Source organism: Salvelinus alpinus, chromosome 6 (genome assembly GCF_045679555.1).
Source record: "Salvelinus alpinus chromosome 6, SLU_Salpinus.1, whole genome shotgun sequence".
Taxonomy (NCBI): domain Eukaryota; kingdom Metazoa; phylum Chordata; class Actinopteri; order Salmoniformes; family Salmonidae; genus Salvelinus; species Salvelinus alpinus.
The window spans coordinates 48,184,169-48,194,248 of record NC_092091.1 but is presented as its reverse complement, the minus strand read 5'-3'; positions in this window follow the sequence as shown (position 1 = coordinate 48,194,248).

Here is a 10,080-nt window from a genome sequence, read left to right as displayed (position 1 = left end):
CACACAACCTATATCTCCATCATTCTCAGAAAACACATCTGATTCCTCCAACATTTGTCTCACTATTTCCTCCTGTCTTGAATCTAGATTACTTAAGTTCACTGGGGGATGCCATTTCACACGTTGCATTTGGGGTCTGTTGGATTTGTCATTGGTGCCATCACTTGCTGCTGGTTCTGTCTGCATGGTAAAGAGTGTAGCCTTCTGGTCTCCCTGAGAGGTAAGGTAAACGTGCACAGGGACTATCAACTACTGACTCAATTCTGCCTCGACATGATCTTGATGCAAGCAACCTTGTTTCACACAGTTGTTACATGTACCCTTAGTATCCTTCATAGACACTGCCGTGTTTTCTACCATAGTCAGCATACCGTCCACTCTCACTTTTTGGTCTGATAATTTTTCCAGGTTTTTTGCAATGGCTGGGACTTGACTAGGTAACTCTTGGATGGGTACTCTGTTTGCCCGCAGATCTCCTTGTATGTGACCTCGGTTAGGGTTTTGTTCTGTCGCACTTTCATCCCCATTACTTTGGTGTGATACATTTGCAGCTACTGAGCGTTGTCTGTAAGTCCCTCAAATGTGCTTTTGAATTTCTGCATCCTCCCTTGCTGACTTAGTGATTAGATCTAGTAGGAAATCATCTTTAGCCTTAAGATCAGATACATATGCTTTGAAATCACTTCTGATGTTTGCATGTTTGACACTGAACCCTTGATATACAGTGCGAAGGAACACACACTTGGCCAATGGTTTGTCATGTTAGTGAGTCTGCACCCTCATGGCCAGCACTGTATGCACTGTTTCAACCCAATAAGCCTACTACTTTACTGAAACAGCTCACTAATGTCTTTACCTTTCATGCGTGATTTGAAAACATTTCAATTCAGCAACTGTGAGCCCCTCATAGTAAACGAACATCTCTTTGAATGTGCCTAGTTTGATAACCTTGAGGACAGCTCTAACCATCTCAGATTCAGAAATGTTTGCTCTTGGTCCCTCATCAATTTGCTTACAAATGCTACTGTAACTCATATCAGCACCTGAATCGGTTATTTGACCATCAAAGACCTTAAACTCACATTGTGGCAGAAGGGCTGCCATGTCTGACACTCTATGAGGCATGTGTAAGGTCCCTGGATTGCTGGGGTCCTCTAGGAGGCATGTGTAAGGTCCCTGGATTGCTGACGTCCTCAGGAACCTGCACATGGCCACTGCACGTTGGTGTGTCTGAGAGTTTGTTGTCTGTTGACTCCCGTTGTCCTTGTTCGTTTCTTCTCTCTGGCAGTTGTGTAGTCGAGGGTGTTCCCCAGCAGCTGGGTGACAAGATCCTGGAGAAAAGACAGCTGACCGACCGCTCTTATCTTCCACCTGACTCAGCTGTTTACTGTTCATGTATCTCACAATGTAGTCATACATTTCTGCTTCATTAGCCCCTGTGACAGTGGGAGCCTCTACAAACATTTTCTCACTCAGGACAGCTGCCAGTTTGTATAACTGCTCTTCTTTGAGCTGGATCAACCGTTTTTGTCACACCCTGATCTGTTTCACCTGTCTTTGTGCTTGTCTCCACCCCCCCTCTAGGTGTCGCCCATCTTCCCCATTATCCCCTGTGTATTTATACCTGTGTTCTCTGTTTGTCTGTTGCCAGTTCATTTTGTTTTGTGAAACCTACCAGCATATGTTCCCCTGCTCCCGTCTGTTCTTGCTCCTGTTTTCCAGTCCTTCCCGGGTTCTGCCTGCCCTGACCCTGAGCTTGCCTACCATTCTATACCTTGCCCCACCTCACTGGATTATTGACCCCTGCCTGCCCTGACCCTGAGACTGCCTGCCGTTCTGGACCTTTTGCACCCTCTCTGGATTCCTGACCTCTGCCTGCCTTTGACCTGTCGTTTGTCTGCCCCTGTCCTAGAAATAAACTTTTGTTTCTTCGACACTGTCTGCATCTGGGTTATACCTGAAACCTGATAGTACGAATTGGCCATGACTGACCCAACAGACTCAGACCAGCTCCACAATGCTGTCTCCCTGCAAGGAACCACCCTTGGAAGACACAAGGAGTTACTTCAAGATCTTATGGATGGACTCCATACCCTGACAAAACGCCATGACCAGGCGTTCGATACCTTGCTGGAGCAATTCTGCCGATTCCCCACCGGGCAGCGGGTTACACCAGTAAGTTAGAGCGCCCTCTTGTGTCCTGACTTTAATTGCATCATCTACTGCATAGTAAATGTCTGACTGCATAGGAATGGATATACTTAGTCCAGCAGAAAAAAAGTATTCCCTTTACTTTTAGTTCCAACTCAAGGATTCTCAACCCGCTACACATGTCAGAGCAGAAACTATACCATGAAGTCCAAGGAACTGTCCTCAAGTCTCCGACATAGGATTGTGATGAGGCATATTAAGGTAAGGGTAAAAAAAAATATTTCTAGTGTTGAAGGTTTCCAAGAGCACAGTGGTCTTCGTCATTGGGAAATTGAACAAATATGGAACTACCCAGACTGCCTAGAGGTGGCTGTCCGACCAAACTGAGTAACCGGGCAAGAAGGACCTTGGTCAGGGAGGTGACCAAGAACCCATTGATCACTCTGACAGAACTACATTTCCATGGCTGAGATGGGAGAACCTGCCAGATGGACAAGTCCCTATAGCACTTCACCAATATTGGCTTTATGGGTGTCCAGACTGAAGCCACTCCTGTGAAATAGGCACATGACAGCACACCTGGAGTTGGCAAAAAGGCACATGATAGACTGAGCATTAGGCAAAATATTCTGTTGTCTGATGAGGCAAAAATTGTATTCTTTGCCCTGCATGTAAAGCACTATGTCTGGAGGCACAGCTGATCACCCATCTAACACCATCCCTACCGTGAAGCATGGTGGTGGCAGCATCATGCTATGGGGCAGCAGCAGGGACTGGTAAGAATAGAGGAAACAATGAATGGAGCCAAATACAGGCAAATCCTTGATGAGAACTTGCTTCAGAGTGCAAATGACCTTAGAGTGGGGTGAAGATTTACCTTCCAACAGGACAATGACAGCCAAAGCAACAATGGAATGGCTTTAGAACAACAATGTGAAAGTCCTTGAGTGGCCCAGCCAAAGCCCAGACTTGAATCCCATTTGAAAATCTGTGGAAAGACTTGAAGATTTCTGTTCGTTGCCACTCCCCATCTAATTTAAGCTTAAGCTTGAGAAAATCTGCAAGGAAGAACGGGAGAAAATACCCAAATCCAGATGTGCAAAGCTGATACAGACATACCCCAGACGACTCAAAACTAATCGCTGCCAAAGGTGCTTCTACAAAGTATTGACACAGCGGTGTGAATACTTATGTAAATGAGATCTGTATTTCATTTTCAATACATTTGCAACAAATTCTAAACATGTTTTCACTGTCATTATGGGCTATAGTGTGCAGATGGGTGGGGAAAAATCTATACATTTAATTAATTTGGAATTTGGGCTGTAACAACAAAATGTGGAATAAGCCAAGGAGGTATATAAAAACTTTCTGAAAGCACTATAGGTGCCGGAATTCATTTTGGGTGACGGTACTGTTTATATTTAGGTTCAGGAACTGCACAATACTTTTGAGCTAATACTTTTGAAAATATGCAGGAACTCAAGCAGTAGAACATTTTAGGTGCCAGTTTTCAGTTCCGGTGAGCTTCTGCCCAAGTCCAAGCACTGTTAGTGTTGAAAAGGGACACCTACAGCGAATAGCTTAAAAAATGAAGGTCATGAATTTAATACGTTTATTGTGAATCTGCAAGACTCAAAATTTTGTCTCATCACTGCAACTCCCCAACGCGCTCGGGAGAGGCGAAGGTGGAGTCATGCATCCTCCGAAACATGACCCACCTAACCCCGCTACCTTAACACCCGCCAGTTTAACCCTGAAGCCAGTCGCACCAATGTGTCGGAGGAAACATCATTCAACTGGTGACCGGGGTCAGCCTGCAGGCACCCGGCCCGCCACAAGGAGTCGCGAGAGCGCGATGAGCCAAGTAAAGCTCCACCGGCCAAACCCTCCCCTAACCCGGACGACGCTGGGCCAATTGTGCGCCGTCCTATGGGACTCAGGCCACGGCTGGTTGTGGCACAGCCCGGGCTGTGATGCAGTGCCTTTAAACCACTGCGCCACTCGGTCTTAATGTAGGAAGACGGTTGGCTTTCATTAATATATTCTTATGTAGGCTACACTTACATGCTGGCTAACTGCTATGCATTATTATAATCATCCACTTAATCACGAGTTTTGAATCGAGCATAAGGACCGGCAGTGAACAGTTTTTTCCTCAACAAAAAAGCTTGCTGTGAGGGGGGCTCGAATCCACAGTTAAAGTGCACTATTGATTGCAAGTCATCAGCTTTAGCAGTGTGTGCCAGTGTGAAGCGATGGCAATCATAGCCAACATCATTGGTTCCAAACCAGGGGTACTAGGACTTCAGAAAACTCGAAACCATAGGCCTACTGGTAAAATGCACATGAGGGGGGTACTTCAGGGGTATTCCGGGGCAGAGCAAAATTCAGTTGGTGGTACAGTAACCAAAAAAGGTTGGGAACCACTGGCCTACATGACTACTATTTGACAAACCCATAAGGCCTATCGTTATTTTTTATGATGTACTATAAGGTTACATGTAAGGACCTCTTATCTTTTTCCAATAAAAGCACATGGATGTGTGTGAAACTGATCACCAGAAACATGGGATTTTGCCATATGCGAAAACGTGCAAATGTTGTCTTTAACGTAAATAGTAGCTAGTAGCCTAGTCAAGGATGCATCACTGCAATATTGGCACACTACGTTTTGTTACAGACCAACAGAACAAAAAAAACTTGATTTTGTAGGTTTACAATATCCCTCTAGTAACCAGGGTTGAACCATTTTAAGAAATGCCATTGGTTGGTGGATATAAAGTCTAAGATCTTTCATAGGCTGATAAAGAAGTTGTGCCAGGATATAATCAGTACCACCTGTTGAGGTTAGCAAAGGGCTAATGTGTGCCATGTGGCCACCCGGAGTATTTACATTGACACTCCCCCTTTTTTTTTTACACTGCTGCTCCTCACTATTTATTATCAATGCATAGTCACTTTACCCCTATCTACATGTACAAATTACCTCGACTAACCTGTACCCCTGCACATTGACTCGGTACCGGTACCCCCTGTATATAGCCTCGGTATTGCTATTTTAATTGTGTTACTTTTAATTTTTTACTGAAAATATTTACTGAATAAACTAAACTTTATTTCTTGAACTGCATTGTTGGTTAAGGGCTTGTAAGTAAGAATTTCACAGTAAGGTCTACACCTGTTGTATTCCGGGCATGTGACAAGTATAATTTGATTTGATCTGATGGGACCAGCTACAATTTGGTGTTTTGTCACATACAAGTAAATAGACGCTTTTCATTGGCTGATATGCATTTTGTGCTGGAGAACCCATTTAGATTTGAATGGTTGCTTATGTTCACAAGTATGGCCCCATGATGGCTAACTAGCTTGTTAATTGTTTACAAACAAATTAGTGAATGTGTTAAAAAGCTAAACAACTACAGTATACATAGCTAGCTAGTTAGAATTCATTTTGAAAGTTGGATCATCTTATCCTTTGAGGCCTAAAATTTCTTACACTTATAATTTTAAACATTCAAAACAACTGGGAAATGTCCATGGCAGGCACTGTTGTCACCTTAGCTTGTAGGAAGCACGAGTACCACCACCAATCAGCCTAGACCACTGTGCACACACCCGTCGTTACTACAGCGACTAGCGTAGGTATATCAGCAAATGACTGCTGTCTGAACACACACAAATCTGATTTGGTCACTTGTAACATGATGTTTGGACAGCCTGTATTCCAGGCTGTGTGGTGGCAGGGTAGCCTAGTGGTTAGAGCGTTAGACTAGTAACCAAAAGGTTGGAAGTTCAAATCCCCGAGCTGACAAGGTACAAATCTGTCGTTCTGCCCCTGAACAGGCAGTTAACCCACTGTTCCTAGGACGTCGTTGAAAATAAGAATTTGTTCTTAACTGACTTGCCTAGTTAAATAAAGGTAATAAAAAAACAGATTTGAAAAACAAAGCTGATTTGAGCATTAAGGCCTGCAGTGAACAGGGCTTTAGACCTCAGCAACAATGGTGTTGAAAGCAGAGCTGTAATCAATTAACAGCGTTCTAACATGGGTATTATTTTTGTCCAGGTGGGATAGTGGCTGGTTTCCCCTTTATAATCCGTGATTTTCAGAAGTCCCTTTGTTCAGATGGTGACGAAAATAAGCATACAAAACAGAAAACTACAAACAGGCATGCCCAAATGAAAGACTCAAAACCAAGCAAAAGGCCTCATGGCCACCAAACAAACCAGCAGCCTCACGACTCTGCAAGCTGAGACACTGACTGACGATCACCTTATTTGCCTCCACCTGATGTGCTTATCAAGCCTTCCTGGCAGAGCACTGCCCTTAATGGTTGGTGCTGCCACCTGGGGATGAGGTGTGGAAGTGCTTGTTTATGTCCTAACGCTAACCTTCCCCCCCATATCATAACAGTTAGCTGATGTGATGTATTAAATACCTATCCAGGCTTTGTAAGATCTGGCATACGTCTGCAATGTAGTGGGGGAGGAATTCAACCATTGTCTATCGGAAAACTTCTAAACTTTAAAGTCCTCGAATAAGGTTAGAGGTCACCCAGGTGGGAGTCTTGCTGGTGTGAAGTCATTGTGACAGATCAGCAGAGGATATTACACAGGTGCTTCCTGTACATCAACTTACTGCACTTCCTGGAACCATCTACACTTTAATGGCTATTTGTGGTTGAATACTAAAAGTTACTGGATCAGCGCGTTAAAAGAAAACGGATGTGTATAAGAATGTTTCTAGGTCAGTCGAATATAGTCATTCATAAAGCCTTTAAAAATAACATATTACATACCGGTATTTAAAACAATGTAACAACGCTAAAATGATACAATTACAAGCTTGTAATCAACGTATGATCATTGTTATAGAACATGATGAAAGAGCATAACATGTAGTGCTAATTAGAGGCATGACACAAACAACTTAAACACAACACACAAAAAAACTAAAATTGCTCTACTGAAATATCCGCGTACGTAAACCTTTACTGACTGTATTCCGTAGGTCTGCCTCTACCCCAGACTATTGAAGGGTGATGAGACTGGTGTAGAGGTCAGGGTAGCTCTAGTGACAGGTGGGTTTCTCAGGGTATGGGGTGTATGGAGGGGGCAGGGGGTTCTGTGTCAGACATCAGCTGAACTTCTCCCAAAGTCAACTGTTCTCAGAGACAGGTGCACATCGCCAGAGAGCCTACCTCGGCTACACTTAGCGCTGTGTGTGTGAATCAGAATCTCAGGCACAGCTAAAAAATGAGAATGAGCAATGTGAACAAGTGGATTCATCCTAATCCTTTAATGAGAAACTGATTCTTGCATAATCATTTTTATTCTATATTGACCTTCAATTCAGATGCTGTCTCCACTGTAGATGTAGTCAATGTTATGTGGTTGAATACAATCCCTGTTCACTATCTGATCGGGGCTTTCCCTGGCATGCCAGACAGCTTTGGGTTCGGGCTGGGCTTGGGCATGCAGTGTTACCCAAATGTTACATCAGGATGACTCGTAGGTTGTGGCTGTACTGTACTAGTCAGGCTGTGGCAATACAAATATACATATTATTTATTTTGTGTTACATCAACGTTCTGCACCCATACATAGTCTACCTCTTGACCAAAAAACTTCCAATCCAGAGGAAAGTGTTTACTTTCTGGTCTTGGAGAAGATGCTACATTATGGGGTTGGCGGTCTGAGGCTGGACATGGACCAGTGAACACAGGCCAGACCATACAAGACCCACCACAGGAACACAGGCAAGGCCAGCCAGACTGAAGAGGGGATTGGCTGCTTGGTTGGTACATTGTTGAGGACAGAGTAATTGTCCAAAGGAATTGGTCTAATGGATGCCATCTCAGATTTTGACATTACAAAGGACAGCTGCACCCTCTGTGGAGTACAAGGGACTTCTGGTTGCTTTTATTATGGGCTGTGTTACAGTTTCACACTGTGGTTACAACCTTGAAGTGCCACCGCCTGGGTAGCATAATTCTATTAATTTATTTAAAAAATTTAAGAAATCTCTTAACCATTCATGAACATGGAGCATAATTCAGCCCACTAAATAGAGATTTAACCTGCTGCATTCCGATAGCCTAATGTTGATATTTTCATCAACTGAGTGAGCCAAAGGCATATTTACGCTGTGCATATGTCACGGCCGTCGCAGGGAGGAGACCAAGGCGCAGCGTTGTAAGCGTACATTCCTCTTTATTTAAAGAACGAACACTGAACAAAACAACAAAACGAACCGTGAAGCTAATATGGATAGTGCAGACAGGCAACTAAACATAGAATAAGAACCCACAAAACCAAAAGGGAAAATGGCAACCTAAATATGATCCCCAATCAAAGACAACGATAAACAGCTGCCTCTGATTGGGAACCAATTCAGGTCACCATAGACTTACATATACCTAGATTTATCAAAACCCCTAGACATACAAAAAACCCTAGACAATACAAAACAAGCATACCCACTCTCGTCACACCCTGACCTAACCAAAATAATAAAGAAAACATAGATAACATTAGTGATTACTCACAAAACAGACAAAAAAATACCATAATTTGGGTCATTTCCATGAAATTTAATACGTAGAATAATCCTTTGGTGGAAGGATTGTTGACATATATTTCACATTTGTATCTAAAATCTGAATTGAGAAATAATTAATCAAAGTTGGCATATTTATGACATTTTGATCTTGCCCCGGCCTCCTTTAAGACTCCATAGAGCTTCATCTATAGGTGCAAATATTGGTGTCAAGAAGCTTTACTCCTTGCTCTGTAATATAAATAGTATTTTGGATTTCAATTACATATTTTTACATTCATTGATGAATATTGAAATATAAAATGTTTGACTAATTATTCTATATATATTGTTGAATATTATATACAGTGCCTTTTGGAAAGTATTCAGACCCCTTGACTTTTTCCACATTTTGTTAGGTTACAGCCTTATTATAAAATGTATTAAATTGTTTTTTCCCCACTCATTAATCAACACACAATACCCCATAATACAAAGAAAAAACTGTTTTTTAAATGTTTTGCTAATTTATTAGAAATTAAAATACCACATTTACATAATTATTCAGACCCTTTACTCAGTACTTTGTTGAAGCACCTTTGGCAGCAGTTACAGACTCGAGCCTTCTTGGGTATGACACTACAAGCTTGGCACATCTGTATTTGGGGAGTTTCTCCCGTTCTTCTCTGCAGCTCCTCTCAGGCTCTGTCAGGTTGGATGGGGAGGGTTGCTGCACAGCTATTTTCAGGTCTCTCCAGAGATGTTAGATTGGGTTCAAGTTCGAGCTCTGGCTGGGTTAAGGACATTCAGAGACTTGTCCCGAAGCCACTCCTGCATTGTCTTGGCTGTGTGCTTAGGGTCATTGTTCTGTTGGAAGGGGAATCTTTATCCCAGACTGAGGTCCAGAGCGCTCTAGAACAGATTTTCATCAAGGATCTCTCTGTACATTGCTCCGTTCATCTTTGCCTCGACCCTGACTAGTCTCCCAGTCCCTGCCGCTGAAAAACATCCCCGCAGCATGATGCTGCCACCATGCTTCACCGCCATGCTTCATGCATTCAGGACAAAAGTTAAATCTTGGTTTCATCAGACCAGAGAATATTGTTTCTCATGGTCTGAGAGTCTTTAGGTGCCTTTTGGAAAACTCAAAGCGGGCTATTGTGTGCTTTATACTGAGGAGTGGCTTCCATTTGGCCACCCTACCATAAAGGCCTGATTGGTGAAGTGCTGCAAAGATGGTTGTCCTTCTGGAAGGTTCTCCCATCTCCACAGAGGAAATCTAGAGCTCTGTCAGAGTGACCATTGGGTTCCTGGTCACCTCCCTGAAAAAGGCCCTTCTCAAATCAAATCAATCAAATCAAATGTATTTATATAGCCCTTCTTAC